Here is a 14,914-nt window from a genome sequence, read left to right as displayed (position 1 = left end):
ACGTGTGTTCGCTGTATCCCTACGTGTGCAAATATTGTCGCTTTCCTGTAGGGCACCCGCAATTGTTCACGGAACACATCGACCTGAAAAACATTCGACAATACGAAGGCTTGATCAAGTGTAAAGTTTTGCCTCCCACGAACCTATACCATCCCGTCTTACCTCACCATTGTCAAGGCAAACTGATGTTTCCCTTGTGCCGTACTTGTGCCGAAACGTGCAACCAAGACCAGCCTTGTCATCACAGCCAGGAAGAACGGGCCTTGACGGGAACCTGGGTCAGCGTGGAATTGTTCAAAGCTCTGGACATGGGATACCAACTGTTAGAAGTGTACGAAATTTGCCACTTTCCCGAAACACAACAATACCACAAGGGTGATCCCAGTCAGAAAGGCATTTTCGCTGACTACGTGGATGCCTTTTTGAAACTGAAACAAGAAGCCAGCGGCTATCTTCCTGGTGTCACACTCCCGAAGACCAAATAAAATTCAAAGAGAAATATTACGAACAAGAAGGCATCACTTTAGACCACATCGAGAAAAACGAAGGTAGGCGATCGTTTGCCAAAGTGATGTTAAATTGCTTGTGGGGTAAAATGGCACAACGACCGTGTTTACCCAAGACGGAATATTTGACAGAACCTTCCCGCTACTTCCAGATGATTCACGACAAAACCAAATACATGAAACACGTGGACGTCGTTCGAGAGAATTTGATCTTGGTCAATTACGAAGAAGATCTGGACTTTGTACAAGACGACCCTTTTGGAAATGTCATCATTGCGGCTTACGTGACAGCCCATGCTCGCTTAAAATTGTACGAAGCTTTAGAACTGTTAGAAGAACGCGTCCTGTACTTTGACACGGACAGTTGCATTTACATCCATCACCCGATTCAACATCACCCTAACATCGAAGGAGACCGTTTAGGAGCCTGGACAGACGAGCATCCCGACGACAAGATTCTAAGTTTTGTCAGTGGCGGTCCCAAAAATTACGGCTACGAATACCGTGACAAACAAGGAGAAGTGCACACCACGTGCAAAGTGAAAGGACTGACTCTGAATTATCGTACCAGTCGAGTGGTCAATTTTGGGGTATTGAAAGAAGCCTTGCAATCGGGAGAGGATGGAAACTTTAAAGTGACCACTTACCAACCGAACAAGATTGTACGTTTACCCACTCACCACATCGTCAGTCGACCTTTGGAAAAAGTCTATCAAATCGTGTACCAGAAGCGAGTTCGACTTCCCAATCATTTCACCTTACCGTATGGACACGTTGGTATAAAACATTGGTTGTAAGAGGATAGCCACCCACCAGAAAGATGACTTCGCCACAGCAAGAATCGAGTGAGAAACCCGATGAGAACTCCAAGTTCAAACCCTACCATTTTCCAGTCTTCTTACCTGACTATTGTGATTGTGCCCGTCGATTGGACACGTTTCAGAAATGGCCTACGGATAGGGAAGGATTACCTTCTTCGCATGTTTTAGCTAGAACAGGATTTGTCTACTTGGGACCTGAGTCAGGATTGGGATACGAGGTACAGTGTTTCGCTTGTGGACTGAAGTTACGAATGGATCTATGTATCTATAAAGATTCAGCTATTCTGGAACATACTCGATGGTCTCCGCACTACCCTTACCTTTCTATGGCCTTTCCACCCATTACACTACGGTACAATGTTGACGGTACCTTAGAGACGGTACCTTCCAAAACAAGACATAAAAAACGTAAAAAAGGAAAGATGTACAAGCTGGAGACTGCATTGAGACTAGTATAAAAAGGGGGCTATGGTCAAGATCGATAGTTCATTGTGACTACCAAGACCGAGCGAACAAGATGAATACTTTGAAAAAGACATCGTTTCAGTTTGGGGATTGTAAAAAAGTTGTATCTTCCTCTAGTGTGACTAATATTGGATGGATAAGACCCAGGCATTGCGACGGAAAATGTCCGGAAGGAAACTGCGATTGTCCATGTGGTTACCATTGTAATTGCGTAACGGAGTTTGCAGACGAGTGCGATTGTGAGCCTTGCGATGGGACCGTTGCTGTACCTTGTGACCTGAGCGATGCCGTAAAGCATCATGGGAACTTTGTTCTCACTGCCCCTGTCATGGAAAGTGATGCTGTGCGTGTCAAACCTGAGGGATGCGAAAGCGATGCCGCTCGTCCTCTTAGACATTTTACCGGGTTTAAAGGGGAATGTTCACCTTCACGTCTACCCCCCTACGGATGTCATCCAGCCCTGAGCAAACTCCTGTTCCTGTCACCCAACCCTCATCGAAACGAACCTCTGGAAAACGAATATTCGTTCCCTGTGCGTTTGTCGGAATACTGCGACTTTGAAAATCGTCTTCAATCGTTCAAAGGAAAATGGCCAAAGTATCTGGGAGGACCGACCCCCGAAGAATTAGCCAGAGCCGGATTTTTCTACTTGGGTGAAGGAGATAAAGTCAAGTGCTTCAGTTGCGGTGTGTCACTTCACCACTGGGAACCGCAAGATTCGGCCTACGTAGAACATGCTCGATGGTCACCGAATTGTCATTACTTACCTTTAGTGGGACCGAGACATTGAGGTAACTTTTACCATAATAATCTGTTCATGGATACTTTACAAGAGAACATTCGTGCTTTGCCTGTGGAGTTGAGAGAACGCATTTATCGAGAACTGGTCAAAATACAAGTGAAACGTAAAGAACAATTGCATCCGATACGTCACCGGTGTTTGAACCACTGGTACCTGAAGGCTATACAAGGACTGATTCAATTGAAAGTGTTCCATTGGACAGACATTGATCAACGATCCTCTAGTTTTAAAAAGGATTGGTTTGGTATGGACGATTGTAGTTACATCATTGTAAACGTACTGCATCGAATTCCAGAGGAAGAGTTAACGAATTACCAACATCTTGAACACAATGTCAACTTGGTGAAAGAGGAAACTTCTGAACGAATTGTAATGTGTAGATTAGTGACTCAACGATTTAAATTCGACACTGAAGTGAAACCATGTTTGTGCAAAGAGTACATTTCTTGTGTCAGACCAAAGAGGATTTAGTATGACCTATTCATGGATACTTTACAAGAGAACATTCGTGCTTTGCCTGTGGAGTTGAGAGAACGCATTTACCGAGAGCTGGTGAAAATACAAGTGAAACGTAAAGAACAACTGCATCCGATACGTCACCAGATCTTTAACCACTGGTACCTGAATGGTATAAGAGAACTGATTCGTCAGAAATTCTTTCAATGGTCAGACCTTGTTCAAAACTTTGAGGTCGCTAATGATCGACATGTTCATGATTATGGTTACTTCGAGATTCACCTACAGCAATACATTGAGGAAGACAAGTTAAAGGATTACCAACATATTTTACGTGGAATCTACTTAGAGGAAGAGGAAACACCTAAACGAACTCTGACGTTTCGGTTACAGTATGCAAGATTTAGATTCCCTACTGGAGAACGAAGATCTCTGGCTAGAAAGTACGTCTATTGCATCCGAAAAAAAGAGAATATAAAAACAGGCTGCCATGCCACGGTTTATGTCACATGTCATCCAACAGATTCCGTGGAAGGAACTCAATGACCATATTCAAACCGTGGATCATTACCATCGATTATTACAAGAACTGTATCCATTCAATTTGGGACGACAAGTGGTGTGTGTCTTAGTGACTTGTTTTCTGGGATTTCGTTTACCAGCCGATTCTTTGTGGACTCTTTACGATCAGTACTTACCACCTCCATGGCCTTAAATGGTCACGAAAAACTCCTTTTGCTCAAAGCCTTGCGTTTTCATTTGGATACTTCTCGACCTCAACAGGAAAAAAAGATTCGTCAACTTTTAGCTACCCAAGACGTGTATGACGATGTGTGTGTAGCTTGTGACTTACATCCCGATTGGACAGATGTTCGTGATTGGAAAAAAGGGGGTTTTGAAGCTTGGACCCAAGAAGTGGCCCAGTATGCACAAGAGTTGTTCAAGGAAAAAAGTTACTTTTCAACCTGTGTTAGTGACGGTGCCAGAAGAACCCGTCACCGAGAACAACCACTCGCTTCAGGACAGGACTGTCATGGACATGCCTGAAAGGTCATTCCGGGAGGACACTTGTGTGACAATACCTCATGTAGAGACTGTAAGAACATTACACACTGTCCCTAGGACATCTTGGTTACCCAAAACATGTTGTACAGACACTTGTTTATATTCCACTTTGATTGTTATGATGTGTTTTTTATTCCTGTACATCACTATTTGGGTTGTATGTATTTTTCTCTTTCGTGTTCATATTTGAAACATTCAATAAACGTGTTCTGAAAAAGTATATAAACTCTTGTCTTGTTTGTTTTTCGTGTCACAAGTGACATTTCTCATACCATGGCTACCTCTGCTGTCTCTGCTCCCTCTTCCTCCACTGTCAAAGTCATCGACGAACACTTAGATCGTGCCAGTTGGGAGGCTTTGTATCTTCGCCATCCCTTTAACATGCTCATTGCTGGACCTAGCGGTTCAGGCAAAACCGAATTCGTCAAACGTTTGATCGAACATAAACATCATTTGATCGATCGGCCCCCTCAACGGATCGTGTGGTGTTACAAAGAGTGGCAATCGGCGTACGGCCTCTTGCGAGAAAGTCAAGGCGATTCCATCGTGTTTGTGGAAGGCATTCCTAAAGAAGACGACGGCATCGTCTCTGACTCCCGTCTAACCCATTTGGTCATTTTCGACGACATGTTAGGAGAAGACGAAGAAGAAATTAAACTGTGGTTCACGCGCAAAGGGCATCACCGTAATGCCAGTGTCGTTTACATCACCCAAAATTTGTTTCAACAAAGTAAAGCCCATCGCACCATCAGTCTCAATGCGCATTACGTGGTCTTGTTTAAAAGCCCTCGAGATAAATCGCAAGTGCAAGTCTTAGCCAAACAGTTAGGAACGCCTTGGCTGACTCAGGCGTACGACGATGCCACTCAAACGCCACACGCCTATTTACTCGTCGATTTGAAACCTACGACCCCCGAGGATTTGCGATTTCGTACCCACTTGTTTCACCACTGGTGCCAAGACGGAGGGCCTGTCCTGTACACGTCTCCGTCCTCGACTTCATTTCACTCCCCATGAAAAAAATCTATAAAAACCTCAGACCCTTTTTCGTCTGTCTCACACAGTGTGAACATGACGTCCCTTCAGTCGCATCTTCCCGTCAAATTGATTCGTGCCTTGTATGGCATCAGTCGAGAAAAAGATCCACAAACACGAGCCCGTGTCTTAGAAGCTAGTCTCAAAGAAGTCTTACGATGGTTCACGGTGACGGCACGTCAATTACTCCAAGGAATCATTCAGATTCCTCATCAAACCCAACGCTTTTTCGATCGAAACAAAGTCGCTTTGGTCCAACTGGCCGATCCCCGCATCGACACTCAAACCAAAAAACAAATCATTTTGAAACCTGGAGGGAGCGGTACTCTAGGAGGGGTCATCATTCGCTCTCTCTTAAGATGGGATCCTAATGCCCCCAAAGTTATCCCCAAGACAAAAGTCCAACGAAGCCCCAAGAAGAAAAAGAAAAAGACCAGGTCCCCAAGAAGAATAACTTCTCCAGTGGCGGGACCCTCCTCTTACCAGACACCACCACCATTACCCCGGAAAAAGAAAAGAAGCCCCCAGAAAAAGAAACAGAGAAAAAGTCCTCAGAAAAAGAAAAGTCCACAGAAGAAAACTAGTCGCAAGAGAGGCACTTCGGCCAGGACGCAACCTTACACTCGCAAGCCACGACCTGCCACAGCGTCTCCGGCAGCCTCACGTTTGTCCACTTCTCCGTTGATGTCACCAGGAACTGAAGAGTACTTGGAGACGTTAATTACACCAAGAACTTCTCCGTTGATGACCCCCAAAAGAACTTCCCCAGTGGCAGGACCTTCCAATTTAGCGGCAGTGGCTGCTGCTCACAAAGTACCTTCTCCCAAAATCAAAGTTCAAGAAAGATCGGGCATGTTACAAAGTTTACTGGATTTGTCCAAGCAAGAACTGGCTCGATTTAGTCCGTTACGTACCCCTGCACGACGTGTCATGCCTGTCCTCAAACTGATAAAACGTAAAGACAATCAGTGGCGACGCGTTCCAGTATAAAAAAGGCCTGTGACCGAGTAGGGTATCAGTGTTTTTTTGGTGCTCCTAAAGACTCAAAGATGTCACCCTCCAGAAAACCCCAAGGAAAGAAAAGGAAAGGACTACCACCACGTTTAGCCAAACATGGGGACCTGTTATCTGTCCTGTCCAAAGCTTCTCCACCCCTACGAAAAAAACTCATTCAAACGGCCTCCAAAGAGGTGATCGATACCGTGTGCGAATGTTGTTTGAACGTTTTGAAAGGCACGATCCCTTTGTCCAAACACCAGAAACAATGCTTGAGCAAACATCGTCACGTTCTTCGCCAAATGGTTCAAAAGAAAATTCCCATTCGTCAAAAAAAGAAGATGTTGGTCCAACGTGGAGGCATTTTACCTCTCTTGTTAGGCCCCATACTGAAAGGAGTCTTGGGAACCATGTTGGGAGGACTGATGGGAGCAAGATAAAAAGGCCTTCGGAAGTCCCAAGATCTCAGAATCGACCCCTGACAACCCCATGGAAGGACGAAAACTAGCTTTAGTGCCTTACAAACGATGGATGGAATACCATCGGTGGCAAGAACAACGCACCCCGCATTTACCTCCCAATCCCAATTTGAGCGAGATGTCCCAGTTACAACACGAATTGCAATCCTTGATGGATCGCCAAGATTTGTCCGAAACAGAAAAATCGCAAAAGTACGGTCAACTCTTGCAAAGACTGCAACTCTTTCACCAGAAAGCTTTAGACGAAACAGCTTTACCCACTCTAAAAGATTTTAAGACCTTGATGAAAAGTCCAGCACCATCATCATCATTACCCCCACCACCACTTCCATCCCCAAGGGTCACCAGAGATGCTACCCCACAAAGACCTGAGGAAGAAGAGATGCGCGAAGTGTTTCAAACACCGTCAGCAGCTCCCATTTCGAGTAAGATTGCAGCATCCTTGTTGACCCCGTCCCCCACACCCCAACGAGAAGAAATGAAAGCTTGGGTTAAAAAGATGATGTCCACGCCTCCTTCGACAGAAGTGAAAAAGAAAGAAGGGAAACCAGAAGCGAAAAAAGAAAAGAAAACCAAAGCCATTCCATTGCCACCTCCACCTCCACCACCACTACCTTCGACTTCTACTCCCGTAGCCCATCGGACACGTAAATCCGTTTCCAAACCACCCTTTCGACCCACCCAAAGTAGCATCACCGAAGAGTGGGTGACTTATTAACACACCAACACACAAAAAATAAAAAAAATGGAAAAAGTCTTAGCCAGCATTTACTACGATCCCTCGCATCCTGCAGGTTACGCAGGAGTTCAAAAATTGTATCGTGCTGCCAAAACGCGACTGAAAAGTCTCCGTTTACCTCAAGTGCAACGATGGTTACAAGAACAAGCTACCTACACTTTACACAAACCCATTCGACGCAAGTTTGCCAGAAGTCGCACCCGAGTGGAAGGCATCGATCATCAATGGCAAGCCGATTTAGCCGATGTCTCTCATTTGGCCAGCTACAATCGTGGCTACAAATATTTGTTCTGTGTCATCGACGTCTTTTCCAAATTTGCTTGGGTCGTGCCCTTGACTTCCAAATCGAGCAGCGAGTTAGTGCGAGCCCTGCAACGGGTGTTGAAACAAAGCGGTCGTCACCCTCTTCGATGGCAAACGGACAAAGGCACCGAATTTCTGAACCAAGCTTTCCAAAAAGAATTAAAGAAACGTGACATTCATTTTTTTACCACCGAGAATCCCGAAACCAAAGCCAGCATCGTGGAACGTTTTCAACGCACTTTGAAAGAACGCATGTGGAAATATTTTACGCATCACCACACTCTGAAGTACATCGACATCTTACCGCATCTGGTGCAAGCGTACAACCAATCTTACCATCGAAGCATCGGACGTGCCCCGCAAGACGTGACTCCCGACAACGAAGTGCTGGTTTTGAGCGCCTGTTCGGTACGTCCCCGACGAGGGCTGTCCCCAAGAAAAGTGGAGAGTTGGCCGTAGGAGATTGGGTGCGCATTGGCAAAACCAAACGCACTTTCGACAAAGGTTACTTACCTAACTGGACGACCGAATTGTTTCGCGTCACTGGACGAGTGCATGGCCGTCATCCTACCGTCTATAAATTGGAAGACATGAACGGAGAAGTGCTCAAAGGAACGTTTTATTTGCCCGAGTTACAACGTGTGACCAAAAAAGAAGACGACGTGTACGACATCGAAAGCATTCTCGAACGCAGAACCCGTAAAGTGGGCAAACGACGTGTCAAAGAAGTCAAAGTACGTTGGAAAGGATATCCACCCAGTTTCGATTCTTGGATCGACGCTTCGCAAGTCATCGACTATAAAAAGAAGTGACCATCATGCCCTTTCACACATCAGACGCAGCTACGTCGACCACTCCTTCTTCACCCAGTTCTTCTGTGCAAGATTTACAAAAACAACCCTTGTGGGTGTGGTGTGGAGAACGTGTGCCTAAAACGCAAATCGTCTTTTTCTGCCAAATCTTCGTGGTGTATTGTGTCATCGGGGCAGCCATCGCCAATTTGAGTTTGCAACAAGGAGACAAACAATTGTGGACCATTTTATTGAGCAGTTGCATCGGTTACCTGCTTCCCAATCCCTCCCTGAAATTCTCCTCGAACGGGAACGTTGTGTCCAGTGCCAGTGCCAGTCACCACTCCAACAACCACAACCAGAACCCCATTTTGGGCGGAGACACACCTCTGACGTCCAGTAATATCCCCTCGGACAGCCACAGAACTCTGGAATTATGAGTCACCAAAACCAATTTTACTTAACTTTACCCAGTGACAGTTCCATGGAGGTGTTTCCCCACAACACGTTGTGCTGTTACACGGCCAAATTACCTCAAGCCATCCCCTTAGATCACGAAGCCCATTGGGAAGTGGCTTTAGTAGAAATGATTCACCCTACACAAATCAAAAACATCACTGAAACTCAAAACTTTTTTGAGGTCGAAATCCTGAACCAACAATTACAAGAAGCCATGACTGACATCGGGTTTTCAGGGATCACAACAACATCCACCAGCAATCCAGCCTTCAAAATCTACACCGTGAAAATTCCACCAGGGTTTTATTTTAGTGGCCAACATTTGGTGGACACTATTGCGGACAGGTTCGAGTTCGCCTTTGCCAAAGCCCTGAACAGAGCCAAAAAAAGTGTCACCCTGGAGTACCATAAAGTGGCTCGTCGCTTACTGATGAAATTTCAGGATACCCAAACGATGTCCATCAGTTTCAATCGTGACTTGTTTGATATTTTAGGTGGAGACACAAACATGGCTCCAAATTTTAATCCGAAGATCAACAGCAATACGGAATTTTACAAGTATTTTCGATTCCCTGTAGAACTGAATCAAGGACTGAATTTAATGTTCGTGTACTCCGATGTGGTGGAGTATAACGTGGTGGGACACACCTCTGTACCGTTACTGCGTGTCATTCCTTTCAAAGTGGATAATACCACGGCCAGTGACCAGGAAGGTGGAAACACTTACCACGTCCACCGCGAATTTGTCCATCCTCATTATTTGCCTGTCAGCAAGTCGTATTTGGACACGGTCAACATTGCTATAAAAGGAGATTTGGGACAAAATATTCCATTCACCAAAGGAAAAGTCACGGTGAAACTCCATTTTCGAAAACGGTTCTCTCACGACTCGTAAGTAAGTCATGTATCCAGTGTACCAAGGGGTTGCTCGACAGCGAGGACACGGTTTAGGAGACATGTTAAAATCGGCCTTTCGTTCGGTGGTCCCGGTGTTGAAACCGATGGTGACACGCGGATTGCACGCCTTGAAAGATGCGGCACTGACGCAAGGCAAAGAATTTCTCCAAAATGTCATCATCGACAAACAAAACCCTAAAGAAGCCTTCATGAGGGCAGGCAAAAATGTCTTGCTGCAAACGGGCAAAGACATTTTGGGCCGACGAGACACACCTATAAATGCCCTGCACGCTACCGAATCAGGCATTCAGCAAGGACAAGGCAGAAAAAGACGACGACGAAGAAAACACCCTTTCACCAGACTTCAAGCTAGAAAGGCCAAGAAAAGAAGAACCGTTCGAGACTTAGACGTTTTCGATTATTGAGAAAAGAGACAAAAAAAATGATGCACCGAGAATCTTGCGCTTGTTCCAAGACGGAACTGGATCTGTTTGCCATGCCCCCCACCATGATGACGATGCAAGAATCCCAATGGGTGGAATTTCATCCCGTCTCCTCATTGACAGCCTCAGCTCCCATCGAGTTTGAAATCAAAGGACAGCCCGAAGATTACATCGATCTGAATAGCAGTTACTTGTACTTGAAAGTTAAAGTTGTCGATGAGGACAATTCGACTCTAGATGGCGATGAGGTAATAGCTCCCGTCAACAATTTCATGCATTCCTTGTTTAGCGGAGTGGACTTGTACTTGAACAACAAACTGGTCAGCAGCAGCATGGATACTTACCCTTATCGAGCGTACCTGGAAAATCTCTTGACGTACGGAATAGACGCCAAGAACACTCATCTCAATGCCTGTGTGCTATGGGAAGCTGACGAAGCAGGCCAGTTTGAAGAATTCGAAATTGATACAAAGGATAAAACTAAATCAACAAATGATGGATTTATAGAACGAAGAAACAGAATCAAAAGTGGAGATAGTTTAGAACTGATGGATCGTTTGCATTTGGACATGTGGTTGCAAGAGAAGTATTTGCTGAACGGGGTGAATGTCCGCCTGAGACTGAATCGGAGCAGTGCCACTTTCCATTTGATAGGTAATACTGCTTGCAAAACTGTCATCGAGGAAGCCAGGCTCTACGTACGACGCGTGGAAGTGTTGCCTAAAGTGGGTAACGACATCAGTCAGACGTTGAGCAGAACGACCGCTAAGTATCCGATCCGACGCGTGGAAGTGAAAACCTTCACCATTCCCAAGGGACAGCGATCCATGATCGAAGATCATCTGTTCCAAGGACAGCTACCCAAACGTTTGATCGTTGGTATCGTCGAGAATGAAGCCTTCAACGGAGCTTTCAAAAAAAATCCTTTCTACTTTCAACACTTTGGCGTGTCCAAGATCGAAGTGAGTCGCGATGGCAAGACCTTGTGTACCCGACCTTTCGAACCTGACTTTACCAAGAAGAATTACTTGAGATCGTACTTGTCCCTGTACGAAGCCACGGGTCAGTTAGGAACCAATACCAGTCACGGTATTACGTACGAGGATTATGCAGGAGGCTACACTTTGTGGGCTTTCGATTTCACTCCAGACCAAGGCAGCGACGAGGGACATTTCCACCCTATAAAATCTGGCCAGATTCGTGTGGAAATTCAATTTGCAAACCGAATCCCTGATGAAACGGTGAACGTCATCCTGTATGCAGAATTCGATAATACCATAGAAATCAACAGTTTGAGAGAAGTCATTCTAGATTATTAGAAGCCATGGAAGACTGCTATCCCTCTTTACAAAGTGGAGAAACTTTGGACATGAAATGTGAGGAGACTGTGGAAGAAGAAGTGATCATGATGAAGTCAAGATGGCCAGAACAAGAAGCCCATTTAGTCTCCTGTTTTGCCAAACACTTGGTCGACAAAATGACGGAATTGATCAAGAAAAATTGTTATGGATGTCAAAACGATCATCCCAGTCAAATTCAACACGATAAATGCCTGATGTTGAGTCAAGAAGAAAAATTGGACGAGTATCTGGACGAAGCTTGGAGTCTCATCTCGAACAAAGACGTGTTGCACCAGTGGTATAAAGACTTGCGTGAACATTCTTGTCCACCATTAACCACTCAAGAGATCCATCGTATCGAAGCTCTCCTGAATCAGAGTGAGGAAACAGAACGAATAACCGTTTATTCGTCAGACATTTTCAAGCAAAAAGTCAGGATCGAATTGACGACTTATTATTACCTGTGAAGAAGAAAAAAACACAAATCAATGGATACCTGGGAACTTTATTACCTTTTGAACCACAGTTCGTATACGGCTTCTTGGAATCCTGTCGTCTGTGCTAAAGATGAACTCCCTCATCGCAAACCTAAAGACCATCAAGCTTACGTGATCAACACGGACGACAGTCATCTCCCAGGAACCCACTGGGTAGCCGTCTACTTTCCTCAAGAAGGATGTGTGGAATATTTCGATTCGTACGGATTGCCCCCTTTGGAAGACGATATCATCGACTTTATGAGAAGAAATGCTCAAACCACCCGATTCAATAATGTGAAATTACAAGGCACAGATTCCTTGGTGTGTGGACAATATTGTGTGTATTTTCTGCATCATCGCAGCCTGGGCTATTCCTTAGAACATTTAGTGACTCATTTCGATCCTCGTTCTTCTGCTAGAAATGATGTGAAAGTAGATCGATGGTTTTGTGACCATTATGCTTATCTTTTGTCTCAAGCTAGGAAACGTAGTGTCCATCAATGGCCTAATGATTTCCAACAGTGGAAATCACAATTTAATTCACAACGTTGTCAGCCCTGTTTAAAATAGATTGTCTATTGAGAAAAAATGTTGGTGATTTGAAAAAAATGGTTTGATGTTATAGTGTTGGATTATTGTTAAAAAATGTTAGAAATGTTGTTGTTTAGTGTTAAGTGATTTTTGAATAAAAAATGTTGTGTTTTGAAAAAAATGCCTTTGTCTTTTGTTTAGCTAGAAGAATGTTGGATTGATGCTCTTTCATTTCTTACTATCCCTCTCATGACACTCACTAAACGTTGCGACTCGAAAACCGTGTGGGGATGTTTTCCTTCACGTCCGCGCTTTGACTTTAAGAACCGGTTTGTTCCCAGTCTAACCATCCATTGTCGACTCATCCTCCTAAGAAGATGTGCTCCAAACTAGCTAAGCTCAACGAAGCCTACGTGAATTTGCATAGGGTCAGACACAGTCTGATACCGAAGCCAGAAGAAATAGAGAATGTGAGAATGTTAAAAATCACTGAAGACCTGATAGAAGAGCTCTTCAGAGAAGAAGTGAACAGGGAGAAAGAAGAATGGACAGAGAAGTACAGACTTCAAAAACAGCAGCAACAACAACAACAACAACAACAACAGCAGCAGCAACCTGAACCTGACAGAGGCTTTGTCGATTGCCGTATCGACACCAAAGAGTTCTTCTTCTCTTTCCGAAGAAGCAGACCTATCGCCAGAAAGTCTATCCTCAGAGGACATCGCATTCTTAGAAACTAAAAAAGAATGCCATAGCAAACAAAAAAACAGCCCTTTTTAGGGCTACCCCAATACTCTAGAAAAGAAGTAACGATCGATTTGCCAATGTGTGTGTAGGTAGAGTAGTGTGAAAATAAACACTAACTCTTTCTTAAAAAATGTGAGGGTATGAGTTTGTGTGTTTGTGTTTGTAAGTGATAAAATAGGTTGGTGTGGATAGTAGATTAAAATGATGTTAGTTTTTTTGGCTGTTAGAGGTATATATTTTGGGTTAGATTGGATTGCTTTGCGTATGTGGATAGTCTATTGAAGTGATTTATAAAAATTTTACAATAGTGATGGGTAGCATAAAAAAGTGAGTGAGTGTTTCTTTTAGGTCCGCGCGTTGTTGTTTTATTTTTTGTTCATGATCTAGGTAAGATCAATTTTATGTTATTAGGGGATGTTTTCCATCACGTCCGCGCTTTCAGTATAAATTGAAACTCGTTCGGCAGTCCAGCTACCCTTGTTGATTGATCAACAGTAAAAAATGAGCAGAAGACTGACTAAATTGATGGAACTTCAGATGCATCTGGAGTATGCCAGATACCTACTGAACGAGCTGACTGCGGAGGCCCTTGTGGAAGAAGTGAGAATAGAACAGGAGGAGAAGGAGAGAAAAATGAAAGAAGAGAATGAAAGAAAGAGAGCTGAACCACAATCACAACAAAGACAAAGAAGACAGAGGGAAGAAGAAGTGTTCACTATTCCGCAAACGGAGGAGTGGGATAGTGAAGCCACTCACCCACCGTCTGCTCTTCAAACAAGTCATGTGAATTGGACTAATGATTGGAGTAGACGTTGTGTCTGTGGTGCCAGACCCGGAAGGTGCCACCATTAACCAGGGGTCTCTGAAGTTTTTTAAAAAAAACAGCCCTTTTCAGGGCTACCCAATACTCAAGAAAAGAAATAACCATCAATTTGCCAATGTGTAGGTAGAGTAGTGTGAATATAAACACTAACTCTTTTATAAAAATGTGAGAGTATGTGTTTGTGTTAGTAAGAGTAAAGGTATGTTTGTGAGAATAGTAGATTATGGGTTTCTTTATTGTTTCTTAGCAAATGTGAAGAGTATAGTTTGGGTTATATTATATGAAATGAAAAAGTAGGGGGGATGTTTTCCTTCACGTCCGCGCGTTGTTTGGTCATGATCTAGGTAAGATCCATTGTATGTTTTTAGGGGGATGTTTTCCTTCACGTACGCGCTTTAAGTATAAGAACCCACAGTATTCGTCGTTCAAACCATTCTACATAGAAGATGGCTTCAAACCACCTGGATAAGTTTCAATCATTGCAAGACGTCCTTGACAATTTGGGCATGATAGAACAAATGCTCGTACGACTCGTTGAAGACCACTATTCTTATAGTCCGCATAGAGTAAAAATGGAAATTAACAACTTAAGAAAAGCAAAGGACATGATTAGTGGTGTGATGAAGGAAATAAAGGAGGAGAAGGAGGATGAAGAGGAAAAGATAAGAATAAGAACATGGAACGAAAAAATTGAAAAAGAAGAAGAAAATGAGAAGAGGAAGAAAGAAGAGAAGAAA

The sequence above is a fragment of the Sinohyriopsis cumingii genome, chromosome 15 (assembly GCF_028554795.1).
Source record: "Sinohyriopsis cumingii isolate HCF-2022 chromosome 15, ASM2855479v2, whole genome shotgun sequence".
Classification (NCBI taxonomy): domain Eukaryota; kingdom Metazoa; phylum Mollusca; class Bivalvia; order Unionida; family Unionidae; genus Sinohyriopsis; species Sinohyriopsis cumingii.
Note: the sequence above shows the minus strand (reverse complement) of the source record.